General features: G+C 38.5%; 1 long non-coding RNA gene across 1 annotated transcript; it reads left to right on the top strand.

Moving 5' to 3' along the window:
- Positions 1 to 1,109: 1,109 nt before the first annotated feature.
- Positions 1,110 to 9,626, top strand: LOC121030233 (uncharacterized). Its single transcript, XR_005790129.1, has 3 exons — positions 1,110 to 1,334; positions 4,587 to 4,676; positions 8,645 to 9,626. It is a non-coding gene; the product is annotated as an uncharacterized LOC121030233 (long non-coding RNA).
- Positions 9,627 to 14,394: the final 4,768 nt, after the last annotated feature.

The following is a 14,394-nucleotide window of genomic DNA, read 5'->3' as shown; positions in this document are numbered from 1 at the left end:
TCCTCTCCAGTTCATAAATAACAGCACCTATTCATCAAGGCATCAAGGTATAATTTTTAAATGTAATTTCAGATCTTTTTTTTTTTTTTTTTTTTTTTTGGCCCTCTCCACCCCTATCATTCCCTATCAAGCTGCTTCTTTCTTGCCAGGATAAAGTGCATGAGATTTTTGCATGGCTCTGGTCAAAAGCATTTCTTTTTATTCAGGAGTAGAGTTCAAAGATTGCTACATGTAATGTATTTAAAAAGAAAAGGAAAAAAAATCCAGAGCTATCAATCCCTATTTCTTTAAGATCACAGACACGCTGCTCTGATGAATGAAACCTCTTCCAGTCTTACTTAAGCTGCTCAGAGTGACTAGTTATCAAGTCAATGAGAAGAAATCTTTTATTTCTTATCTTGATGCCTCTGTGTCATTGTACACAAAATGCAGAGCCGTCTATATTTCATCAACCATTTCTTCATGTATTATTTAATAAACTGTTTAGAGCATGTCTAATTACAAACATTTATTATAGAACTCAACCCTAGAAATGTGTGAGAATATGCTAAATTGTTCCCTACCTAAAGTTTTAATGAGAGTATAATACCTCCGGCCCATATGCTTCAAGAACGTTATCCTTAATTATGTAACATGGGTATTTTACTGATATCTGTTAACTGCTCAAGCAGCTGTGGTTTTCTGCTTTTTTGCACAGCTCGGGAGGAGCAGTGAGTTCAGTTTCCCCTTTTTGGGGGGTTGCAAAATCCATACCCCAAACAGGTGTGTGCAATCACGAACCGCAGTGATGAACCCAAACTGCTGCCTTTCTAAAAATTCCACCAGCCGGTGACACACGCTGGTCAAGGTTGCACAACCTTGTTTTCCACCGGTTATTTTGATGATTCATTCCCCCATGGGGAGGTGAATTTTCAGCCATTGTTACTTTGCTCCTGTTTCTGATAACCAGAGGAATCACTTCCTCATTTTGATGATTTCTCTCTCCCTCTCTTGCTCTGGCTCTCGCTGACTCCTTGTTTCCTTTTTTAAGTTGGATTCTGATCCTTTGCTCGGTGCAGCCTGAACCGGCTGCTCTCTCCTTCATGGACAAGGGCCAGGAGAGGGGAAGTTAAAAGAAACACTTCCACATGAAGCAGGACGCTTTAAGTCGTTACTTCATTGGAGTAAAGATACCTGGATGATCTGTAACTATAAAGCAATAATTCACTAAAAATATAAGAACTCAAAGCAATAAGTGAGTATTGCCTACTTCCAACTAGTGCCCTTGGAAAATTACATCAATTCCATCGATTGCTTTAGAAATGTTGGTGGAACTGCCACCAAAACTGAACCAGGTATGTTGCCTCATATTGCTTTGAATGTCAAATGTGCCAAATTGTCCTCTTTAAAAGGGTAGGTTTGATTTTTGCAAACATTGAAAGTTTATCCAGAGCCAAGTCTGATGATAAATTGATCGTCTTTGCTTTAAATAAGTTTGATTACTAAATAATAAAATGAGCTCTTTGTGAGAAATAAAAAATGAATCTAAAGAAATTTTGAAAATGTCAGAAAACATCTTGAACGGCGGGAAACGCTGCAGGGTTAAATGTAGTCTATCCAACCTGACTTCCCTGGATAAGTCAGCATTCCTTTGTAAATTTCATACGCTTGCTAAAATGATACCATATTATTTTGCCCTCACGGCTTGACTTTTCTAGAAAATAGAGCAACTTAATTTCTTTTCTAAGAAACAACAGAAATATAATAAGAAACTTTATGCCTAATGAAGGACATCTACGTAGATACACGAGCACATCTACCCATTTCACATTCCTCTAAAGGTACGGGTTTTCTTTTACTAGGAAGTGCTATATCCTCATGGTAAGAGCACACGTCATGGAATGTGATAATTCACATACATTAAACTCAAAAATATACTACTTACTATCACCTTGAGCAAGTAACTGGATTTTCATGAACATCAGTTTTCTCATTTGTTAAATGTGGAAAATAAACGTATGCTTTGCGTGAATATTGTGAGGATTAAGTGCATGAAAAATCTCAAGCAGAGTGCCCGGCACATAATAGATGCCCCAAACATGGTGATTTTTGTGATAATGACATTATTATGCACCATTGTTCTCCACTGGAGCATGTACTCCTGAAGAGCAAGTACTATGTCTCAGTCATGTCTTTTACATCCAGCATAGTGTCCAACATGCAGTAGGGCTTAAAAATTGTTTATTAAACTAGGCTGAATACATTGTTTTGTTTTTTTGTTTTTTGTTTTTTCAACGTTTATTTATTTTGGGGACAGAGAGAGACAGAGCATGAACGGGGAAGGGGCAGAGAGAGAGGGAGACACAGAATCCGAAACAGGCTCCAGGCTCTGAGCCATCAGCCCAGAGCGTGACGCGGGGCTCGAACTCACGGACCGCGAGATCGTGACCTGGCTGAAGTCGGACGCTTAACCGACTGCGCCACCCAGGCGCCCCTTGTTTTTTGTTTTTTGTTTTAAATATTTGTTTATTTATTTATTTATTTGAGAGAGAGAGTAGGGGAGGAACAGACACACACACACAGAGAGAGAGAGAGAGAGAGAGAGAGAGAGAGAGAGAGAGAGAGAATCCCAGGCAGGCTCCACACTGTCAGCACAGAGCCCAATGCAGGGCTCAAACCCACAAACTGTGAGATCATGACCTGAGCTGAAGTCAAAAGTCAGACACTTAACCAGCTGAGCCACCAAGGCACCCCCGAATACATTCTTTGACTACACCTGACATTAAAAATTGGAAATAAAAAGTAGAAGATCTTAAATCAATTTTTTGGAAAAATAGTCCAGAGACACCATGATCTGGTTCAGTTTATAATATATCCCAAGTCCATTGGTTATCAGAATAAAGAATATTTGTAGACATTTTTAAGTATCCGATTTCTTGGGGGCACCTGGATGGCTCAGATAGTTAAGTGTCAGAATCCTCATTTTGGCTCAGGTCATGATCTCACTGTGCATGAGATTGAGCCCCATGTTGGGCTCTGCGCTGACAGTGCAAACGAAGCCTGCTTGGGATTCTCTCCCTCTCTCTCTCTGCCCCTCCCCTGCTTCTGCACAAGTGCATCCCCACGCACGCTCTCTCTCACTCTCTCAAAATAAATAAATAAAACTTCTAAAAATAAGGTAAAAGATCTTATTTCTTGATGTAACCCTTTCCTGCCCTATTTAGCATTTTAGAAAACTTTATTTATTACTGCAAAATGATTTCATTAGAAGTAACCACAAACAGGCTCTAATCAGGTGACGCTAGCCAAACTAGTTAGATTGAGTGGAGAGTACAGCAGAAGTCATCGATGAGCTGCCAGATGGGGAGACGGTGGGAGGAGAACTTTGGGTAGGAAGAACATTAAGCCACTACTTCTATAATTCTTGGTAGCTGCAGGGGTGTGGGCTCCATAAGGGCGGTGGGGCACTGAAACAAAGTCACACTTCCCCAAACACAAACACAGTGTGGCGAAGTCTCCTCTTAACCTGTCCCAGGCACAAACCTACTGCTTGGCCCTCACAAACCAACCATGCAAAATGACTCCCACAGGGACTGGCCACTTAAGAAGCAACTGTTGTACGTATAAATGAACAAGTATCATTTGGTCATCATTTTAGTTTTCCCCATTTTTTTCCTTATTTTCCCTATCTTCTGACCATAAAAATAGATGACTCTGGGAAAAAAAAGAAACTCAAAGATGAGACCACACTGGACTCAGTAGAAAATTGTACAAGCCATCCTTTGTAAAGCAATCACTATGCTTACGTAAATGCAATTGCTATACTTACATAAATTTAAAGGTAGAAAGCTAGATTGTGTCTTTCAAGTAATACCTTGCTACGGTAAGTGAGAGCATTATAACTATCCTACAACAACCAACAGTCGAGTCTACCTAACCTCATTGGATCACACTGGTCTATACTGAAAACAGAAATGCAAATTTCTATGAGAAAGAAGTACGTACTCCATGAAATGAATGCTTGGGCTCATAGACTCCTTTCAAAAGGATGAACAACAGAAGTACAACATATACAGGTATCTTCAACTCTCCGCCATCAATAAAAATTCTCCTTTAAGCTGTTCACTTGTGCATATCAGTCTTGCTTCTTGGCAAGCACCTGGTTACGGAGACCATGAACAACACATTCATTTTGCACCTAGGTACCCGCATCGAAAAAACTTTGCTTTGTCACGGCACTTGGAGAAGAAGTTAGATAATTATGTTTAGGAGAATTGCAAACAAGGAACAGAAACTTGGGACTTTTTTTTTTTAAACCTTAAGTTGGAATCCCATGACCCAAGATTTTGCAAGTCCTGAAGGAAATTCAGCTCAGGCAACGAAGAGTCTTATGATATAGAACACTGCAATCTCTTAGTAGTTAAACCCCTGATTCATACAGGAAAATGAGAATACTAATAAGATGGAATCCCAGAATTAAGTTGCAAAAGAGAAATACACAGCCTAGCTTACCTGACAATTCATCGTCCCCTGTTCTCTAGTCTCATAGCTTGGGATCGACCTTCTGTTATAATACTTCTCATGATTTATGTATATGTGCCCTCTAGGCTGTGAGCTGCTTCAGGGAAATGACCAAATCTTATACTTCCCCGTATCCCCAACTCCTGGCACCAAAATTGGCATAGATGAAATGCTTGGTAAGTATTTGTTAAATAAATAAAATGGCAAGGAAGTGTAGGTCTTATAAAGAGTGTATCTTTGTATAATAATGCATTCTGTAGCTCAGAAACAAACACAACATGGTAAGCAAATATAGTGAAATCTCTTAACATAGGTGCAGGTAGCCAGGCTCCCTTTGTTCTCCCTTGCCCATTTTGAAATTGGCCCCATTTCTCTCGCCCCGCTTTTCTTCAGCCTGATGTTGCTGGGAAACCACGTATTTGTCAGTGGAGTGCCATGGCTGGAGGGGTCGGAACTGGGGAAAGAATGAGATGGTACACCCCTGTGAAACCTCTCTGCCTATCCTTAAAACTCTGCCTCTCAAATAGAACTACAAAGTTCCCAATAACCAAGCCCCAGATAAAAATACTGTTTCTCCCGCTGTCTATCCACCTCAATCAAGGGCAATACCATTCTAAATTATGCAAGCCAAAATCTCACACATCATTAACTTCTCCCTGTCTCCAATACCCTATAGCTAATCAATTAGGAAATCCCTGTTCATCCTACCTTCAAAATATGTCCGCAATCCAACCACTTCTCATTACCTCCTCTGCTATAAACTTGGCCCAAGCTACCATTACCTTTTGTGTGGATTGCTGAAATAGGCCTTAACAGATCTCCTTGTCCACCCACAGTCCTGTCTTACTAGCAGATACAGTGACCCTCTTCAGGCATAAGCCACATCCTGTCATTCCTTCAATCTGAATTCACCTATAGCTTTTGATATTACTCAAAAGAAAAGCCAAAGTCCTTGCTGTGGCCTACAGGGCCTCTACCCCACCACCCATACCCATTACCTCTCTGAACTCCCTGATTTCTCCCTCATGTCTCTGCTCGAGGCACACTAGCCACAGCACTGTTCCAATAACAGATCATTGCACAAAATGTGTCCCTTTGCCTGGAATGACATCTCAGATGACCAGATAAATTGCCCCTTATTTTCTTCTTATTAAACAGGATCTTTTCAATGAGGCCTTCCCTATACATCCTATCTAAAACTTTACCATCCCTCCCTAATACTTTATATTTTTTCTTCCACTCCACTTTTATCCTTAGCAACTTTCACCACCTAACAAAACATATATTTTCTTTATTTATTCCAGTTATCATCTGTTATCCCCACCAAAATATAAGTTCTATCATTGCAGATATTTTTCCCTTTATTTTTTAACTACCGTATCCCCAGAACATAGAATTTTTCCTGATATGCCCCAGTTATTCAGTGAATATGTGTGAATAAATGAATGAATGAATGAGCCTCTAGGCATTGACTTCATTTATAGGATTCATAGACTCATCATTTATGCTTGATTTTTCCTAATGAGGTGGCACATTGTACATTTTGAAAGAAACAGTACTTTGAAACTTGTTTAAGACAAATCCATTAATAAAATGAAATATAACTACTCTACTATTCTACTATGAAGTTGTATATTAGCTTACCCAGAAGAAGGAGTTCATAGGAATTTTCAAACTTAGGTCATGGGAAGGATTAAATGAAATAATATAGGTTTAAGTATTTTTTAAAGGAAGTAATAAGAAAGCAAAATTATCTTTACTTTCTAATAATGAAATCTATAACTAAAAGAACCTAGAGAATTGATTGAAAATCTATTAGAAAACTCTAAGAATTAAGTAAAGTAGCTGGTTGCATTAATTTAAAAAGTAAATAGCATTCCTTTAAAGAAAAAAACAACCCATTAGAGAATACCATGGGTGGGGGGGGGGTGGAGGTAGAAGGGGTTGGGGGATGGATCCTGTTACAGTAACAAAAAAAATGAAACGCTATTAAAAAATTAAGATTTTTACATGAATAAAATGTTAGAATGTTATTAAGAAAGGTAAAGTAACTTAAATAAAGAAAAAGATATGTCTTTATGAAATTAACAAAAAAAAAAACCCACCCGTTTTAGTACCTATCAAAATGCACGATACCACTTTAGGCAATGGGGATACAACAGTGAATAAGAAAGATAAGACTTTTGTCTTCGTGATATCTCAAAGGCACTAAGAGTTCAGTCTTTCCAAAACCAAACTCATAATGCACTCTCCCAAATTCAGTCTTACCTCAGTGACTCTCATAGCTAAGAAAGACACCACCAAGTATGCAAGCCAGGAACCTGGCATTATCTCTGATACTATTCTCTCCCTTACCATTGATATCAAAGCCATCAACAAGTCCTATCCATTTCCTCTACTAAACATTTCTTGTATGTGTCTCCTCCCCATCTATTCCACCAACACCTGAACCTCGATCATCACTGTCTCTTGCTGGACAATGACAATAAGCTTCCTAGCACTATCTGACCTGTCTTCAACCAGATATCTTAAAGGTAGCAAATGTAATCCTTTCTGAAAGAAAAATGTTTAATGGTTCCTCATCATTCAGATCTTAAGTCAAACATCAGTTCCTCATGGAAGACATTTGTGACTAGTCACAGGTTCTTCAAGTATCACGTACTACTTTAGTTTGCCCCTTGACCCAGGTGATACCCTCTATGAGGACAGAAACCATTTGTCTTCGGGCTCTCACTGTATTTCTAGTGCTTAGCATACGATTCGGCACATAGTTGGTGCTCACTAAATAATTGTATACAGTACTGCTCTTAGATCTGGCTAAGATGGGCCCTTGTTATATAGTCCTATTCTCTAGAGCCTCCCTCCATTACCCGCCCACCCCCCACCACCACACACACAAAAGAGAACTTAAGAACATGCAGACACTCTGTTGCGAGACTTTTCAGCACATAGCACGGTGCAACCCATAACGCTGAATATCCACTCTCATAATTTACACACTTTAGAAACCAGACAAATGCTGCTTCTCACTCCTTTCTCTAAATTCCTCACACAAAAATGTAACTGCGGATGCTTGAGGATTGGGTTGACGCTAACATTAGAAGGAAACTGCTTCAAATGAGTAGCAACTACACAATTAGGTAAGAGAAAAGACAAATTAATCATCTTGTCAAATCCTTCCTCTCAGACAGTATGAATGTAAGAGATTCTTGCGAAAACAAGTATCATTTCCCAGAAGTGTCTAGCATCTTTCCTGCTTCTTTTCATGTTCCAATGCACTGCTCTGGAAGTCCTCACAAACGAACACAGTATTGAACATGAGAATTCTTCACATGTCAGGATGGCAGAGTTGAAACCAGCTCAGGGTTGATGAAAGTGTGAGGAAATGGACACTCTTTATTACTGCTGGGACTTTCATACGACGTTACGTTTTTAGAAAGTAATTTTGAAATATACTTCAAAATGTAAAGTCTTACACGCTGGAGAGGCAATATATCCCAGTGGTTATGAGTATCTGCTCTGGATCCAGAAAGAAGCGAGTCATACCGTGATTCTGTCACTTCCTTGCTGTGTGATTTTTGTGCAAGTTTCTTAACCTCGCTATGCCTCAGTTTCCCCCTCTGTGAGATGGTAATAATAATAGTACCTACCTCATACTTCCTAAAGTTGTATCCTAAAGGGATACTGCCTATATCCTCCTCGTCATCATTATTATCACCATTAGAGCAACGCTTTGTCTATATAATTTTATCTTCACAAATGGAAAACACTGCAGGTAGAGGTCATAAAAAGTAATGAGGTAGATCCATATATGATTCTAGGGAAAGATGTTCATAATAGACTATTTAAATAAAGAATGTTCCACAAAAACATCTATGATCCTACTTTAATATCATCTACACTGTAATTTATAAAGTATGTGTGTACATGTAAATACAATAAAAAATTCTTAAAATGGTGCACAAAACTGTATGAAAAGTGGCTATATTTGGGGAAGGATTTTGTTAATGATTTTACATTATCTTATACTGCTTGAATTTTTACATAAGCATTTACCACTCTTATTGTTAAGACTTTACATCTATTTAAAAAAATTTTTTTTTCAGTTTTAGTCTTTAAAGTCACTAATGTTCACCAGTTCCAGGATATCTCCTTCTTTGGCACAGGGAACGATGTTTCACTCCCCGTTGCAGCCCAACTGAGGCCATGTGACTACTTCTGGCCACTGAACTGTGAGGGAATGTGACGTGTGTCACTTCTGAAACATTACCAGTCTCTATCTTTTTGTACCGAGGCAAACCTGGATGACATCTGATGGGGCTATTGTGGCTATTAGGAAAAACCAGCAGAATCTCTTACCACAAATTGAAAAATTGTATTTATATATTTTTTTTCCGATTCTCCAGGTCTTAAGGGAGACCTACTTTTTGTATCTTAAGGAGATCCTCCTACTTTTTTTGTATCTTGAGCTAGTGAGGTGTACTGTGTCATGGAAAGATCTTAATAAAAGTTTATTAATGATACTATGCATTATATCCCTTCCTAACTCCAAAACATGGAATTGCAAATGCGTAGTGCACATTATTGCAATTTAGAAGAGTATGATGCCTGCTATATTTGAAAATAGATAAGAGATTAAAGGAAAATAAGTAATCACCGAATATTTTTGGAATTCAAGTGCATTTGGATTATAGCAACCTCTGTATGTAGCGTGTATTCAATAGGTAAGTTTCAAATATCTATTTGTACCAGGAGCCAGGAAAACAGGTAACTAAAGACTCAGAACCAGATCTCACCAGATCCACAGACTAACTGGAAAGAAACTCCTGGAAACAAGTAACCAGCAGATAAGCGGCAATAGTGCAATGCATAGGGTGTTATGGCTGGATGAAGAAGCAAGGGGCGATTTATTCCTGGTGATCCAGGAAACCTTCAAGAGGAGAGGTGCCGCTTGAAGGAGGTTGGGGTCAAATAGGCTATAAATTTAGTTTTGAAGTTCAAGCGTGTCCCTAATAAAGGTGTTTAAAATAAACGCACGTTAGCCTGACTTTGTTTACGGAATAGAACGGAGCGAATGTTTTCAAACTATATTTGCACAAATTTTTCCATGAAGATGAGCTTCTATTTAATTTGGCTCTACCTAGAGTTAAATAGAAGTATTTGTACTGCTGTTTGAATTATTTGATGACTTCTCATTAGGGATTGGTAAACAGTGGTTTAATACTTTGAACACATGAGATTCAGTCCAAAATCAGATTTATGGCAGTCTGGTAATTTAATTGAGAGCCATGCCTATAGCTCACAAAGCCAGAGGTGTGATCAAATTGCATATCGAGCAGTGGATGGGGGAGCGATGCTCACTCAGCATGTCGCGCTCTAACCTTGTTTCACCAGTTAAGGTGTAGGTAGAAAAACTGCAGGTTAAATTGCAAACACAATAAGGCATAAATTACATGAACCCTGATATTTGACATGCATTTTATCTCCAGGTACCTCTTGAATAAAACTTTTGTCAACTGAACTCAGAATTAACAACTGCCTCCCCCCCCACCAAATCTGTAGTTAATATATTGTGCGAAACACAAAAACTCAACAGGTAGAAAGTATACACCTCGGTATATACTGCGTATACAGAAGTTTATATATTTCCTCAGTATATATAAGTTTAATGTATACAATCAAGAACTAAACAGTCCTGTGTCCACTTTGTTGGACTCTTTGTTATGGGGTAGCTCTCACCTGGGTGGCTCAGTCGGTTAAGCGGCTCAGTTTGACTCAGGTCACTATCTCACAGCTCTTGAATTCAAGCCCCAGGTTGGACTCTATGCTGACAGCTCAGAGCCTGGAGCCTGCTTCGGATTCTGTGTCTCCCTCTCTCTCTGCCCCTGCCCTGCTCATGCTCTGTCACTCTCTGTCTCAAAAATAAATAAACATTGAAAAAAATGTATATGGGGAAGTTCTTAATCATGTAAACATAGATATCACCACCAAATGTGATCATCTATATGAATATTTTCCAACCTCATTGCAGGGACTAGCAAATCAATAATTTTCTGCTCTCCCACATTCCTATCTGGCCACACTGACGTTACAGCTGCGTTCTTTATTCTTTCCCTACATTCTCAGGATCTTCAGCAGAAAATATGAATGTTTGCTGGCCAGACATTTAATCTGGATTGTGATTTATAGGTCTCAAAACAGTACCTGACTTTTATTGTCCCCTCTCATAAAGTGTTCAAGTCTTTCTTCAGATTTTAAAAATATCTATGTCCTGGCGCTCCTGGGTAGCTCAGTCGGTCGAGCATCCGACTTCAGCTCAGGTCATGATCTCACACTCTGTGAGTTCAAGCCCCACTTCGGGCTCTGTGCTGACAGCTCAGAGCAAGGAGCCTGCTTAGGATTCTGTGTCTCCCTCTCTCTGCCCCTCCATGCTCATGCTCTCGCTCTCTCTCAAAAATAAAGATTAAAAGAAAATTGGGGGATGCCTGGGTGGCTCAGTCGGTTAAGCATCCGACTTCGGCTTAGGTCATGATCTCACGGTTTGTGAGTTGAAGCCCCGCATTGGGCTCTGTGCTGACAGCTCAGAGCCTGGAGCCTGTTTCAGATTCTGTGTCTCCCTCTCTCTCTGCCCCTCCCCTGCTCATGCTCTGTCTCTCTCTGTTTCAAAAATAAATAAAAAACATTAAAAAAATTTGTTTGAATAAAAATATTTATGTCCTTAGAAATATATTTGTATCCTTAACCCAGTAGTTCTACTTTTTCAGAGCCATCCTGAAATATATATATTAAAATATATGTATATATATGAGATGCAGTATGCTCATCAAAACTATGCAACAAGATGGGATTATAAAATAGCATATCATGCGGCTATTAAAGATCATATTGAAGAGTGACAAATGATCAAATATTCACTCACTGTATATTATAAAATATCAAAGATAGATCAGATTACAAAATGTTACATATAGTATGATCCCAAGTTAATAAACACATGCATAGAGAAGACCAAAGAATGGGTTACAAAATGTTAACAGTTGCCATGTGTGGTGAGTAAACTTTTTTTTTCATTTTCTTATTCATGTGTTTTCAAATTCCCTAACATTTCCTCAATAAACACATAATTAAAAATATAAAATATATACTCATCGGCAGAGTTCTGCATCTTTCTCCAGGGTTTAGGAAGTGAAGCCACTAAATGCAATCACTTCTTAAGGAAAAGGAAACACCACCCGATGATACTCAATCACTATTTAATATTGAAAGGAAATTATTTTGAAAAACTTAAGGCCTCATCACGTCAGAAAAATAAGTATTGCTCAAAATCCTGACACTAACACTAAAATGTGTCTATCTCACAACAAGGCAGTCAAACGCTGACTCTTCAGCTGTAAAGGCCATGTCAGTTCCTGTTGACTCAGATCCTCTTTGGGCTTGCTGTTCTAGTCGAATTTAACTCAGCTTTCTACAAACAGTAAAGATGAGCTCGAACATTTCCAACAGCATTTGGCCAGGCTGGACCAGGACAGGTGATAACATGGAACCTCACCAGGACAGTCACCCCTGAAATTAGGAGACAGAAGTCTGACTGCCCTTAGAAATGACAGGCCCCTTCTAGACCTGAAGTTGTTCAGTTCACCGGTTTCCAGACTTTCCCATTGTATTGGCCTATATGCAGTGAAAATTAAGATAACTATGGAGTTAAAAATTTTATTTTGCTACCTTTTATTCTCATCATAATTTTATAAAAGAAAGCACATTTTCATGTGAAAAAATTAGGAGGGCGTGATCCCAAAATGAAATATTGGGCTTCTCAAGAAAAATCATTTTAATTACACTGCAACATATGTGTGACACTATCCACTGAAAATATTATCCCCAAATGGAGGTGATCCTTGGACTGGTATTTCAGAGTTCCTGAAACAGCCAATATCTAGTGATTTCTCTGAGAGGTGAAATTTCCCTCAGAGGCTAAGGTGGTTTCATTCTTGAACTGAGGAATTTGCCATTAAACAAACCAAAGCACAAACATTTAGTTGTTCACCCAGGATTGATATACTCCAGAGAACAATCAAGGAATTGCTTTTCTGATAATCCATTTTAAATCTTTTCTGGAGGGTAAAAGGAGCATCAGAGATCTACCTCTTCTGAGAACATTACATCCATCATCATGAATTTTGGGTTTTTAGAATTTTCACGATAGAAACTGTCTCACAGTAAACTCAAATTCTTAAGCACCAGTGTCCTTTCAGTCTTGCTGGAATCCTCTAGACTAGGTGAGAGCCAAAACCAAGATATGTGTTGTCCCAGGACACCTAAAAAACCAAGGGGCATGAGGCAAGTTTACCCTGAGGATTGGTACAGATACATTTTATCTCCATAAGGCACAGAGCAACAAATGACCATAAAAGATAAAATTTCAGTTCCAACTCTCACTTCTACATCAGCAAAATCTGCTCATCTGGGACACAGATCCTTTTTCCTCATTGTCCTCATTATTTCCAAAGCCACCCAGATCATCCAAGAGTCTTCTAGCCAAATCCTGACACACTTATCCTCGTGTGTACATGACAGAAAGATAAACTGATCACTCACTTTTGTTTGTCTCAGAATCATTACGTAGTAGTTTAAAGCCAATGAAAGTTTCAATAAGAACCCAGGAGCGAAATAAAGGTAAAGTAAAAGGAGATTCCCTGCAGATGGTTGTTTTCTGCTAATAAGCTTTAGGTAGTACTTAGACAAAGGTCAACATTTATAATCATATTTTCTTCATAGTTTCTTAATCCAAATTCAAAGGTAGTGGTTTCTTTTATGAATATTTTATAAGATCAGAATAAATGCAACATTTTATTTGGATTACACCACTCAGAGAAAGGGGGAAATAGAGAAAGGCCAATAAATCTTGAGGAGTTAATTATTTATACGGAGAAAATTTACTTTGTATGTTGTGACTTGTTTTATTGGTATACTGCAGTTCAATTTAGATTAAGAAGCAGAAAGATTATTGTTTCCCAACAGAGACATATCATAAATAAATACAGCAGAGAATTTTTTTTTTTTTTGGTATTTGTGCCAAACCATCCACAGATAATCAAAATAAAAGGAAGAACACATTCCTAAAATTCCTCAAGTTTAAACTCTTGAAATGGCATTTAGCTACACTTAGCACCAAAAGTTTAATAGTGGAGCTAATCAGATCAGGCCCTTTATCTAGAGGTGATGCCAGTTGGAGGGCTAGCATCATAATCATCCCATTTTTGCTAAAATGTTTACTGGCTTTCTGGTTCATGTTAATTTACCAAGAAAACCATTCCAAATACATCATCATTCTGTGGACAAGACTGTGCGCTCATGTAATATGACACTTTGGTTACCAGGAAGGTCTTGTCATAATCTGAACTACAGATCTTTGATAAGCATTACTGGCAATACTGGAGTTAAAATCTCTGCTAACAGAAAATAAAATACTAATAAGAGAACACTTTAGAGCAAAGTTTCATTCCCTTGCATGAAGTAGGTACTCAAAAAATATTTATTGAACTAGATGGATGGGTGGATGGACAGATGGGTGGATGGATGGACAGATGGGTGGATGGATGGATGGATGGATGGATCACAGGAACACTTATGAAGCCTAATCACTACAAATGTCAATCCCACAGCTTTTGGAGAAGTCCCAACCAATACAACGCTGCGACAATTTGTCTTGACCCCAAGAAAAGCTACAAACTTATGACAGTTATAAAACAATGCCAGTTATAAAACAATGCCAGTTATAAGAATGCCCCCTATTTGGGTGTTCTGTAGGACAGAAATACATTTAGTTTAAAATCAGATTTGACCTCTAAACCCATCAAAGTCTACTCTGTCCTTGGGTCTTCCCGGAGACACAGT

This window comes from Herpailurus yagouaroundi, unplaced genomic scaffold (genome assembly GCF_014898765.1).
Source record: "Herpailurus yagouaroundi ecotype Mexico unplaced genomic scaffold, PumYag 140, whole genome shotgun sequence".
In the NCBI taxonomy this organism is placed as follows: domain Eukaryota; kingdom Metazoa; phylum Chordata; class Mammalia; order Carnivora; family Felidae; genus Herpailurus; species Herpailurus yagouaroundi.
The sequence above is the reverse complement of the archived record's forward strand: the minus strand, read 5'-3'. Positions and strand labels throughout refer to the sequence as shown.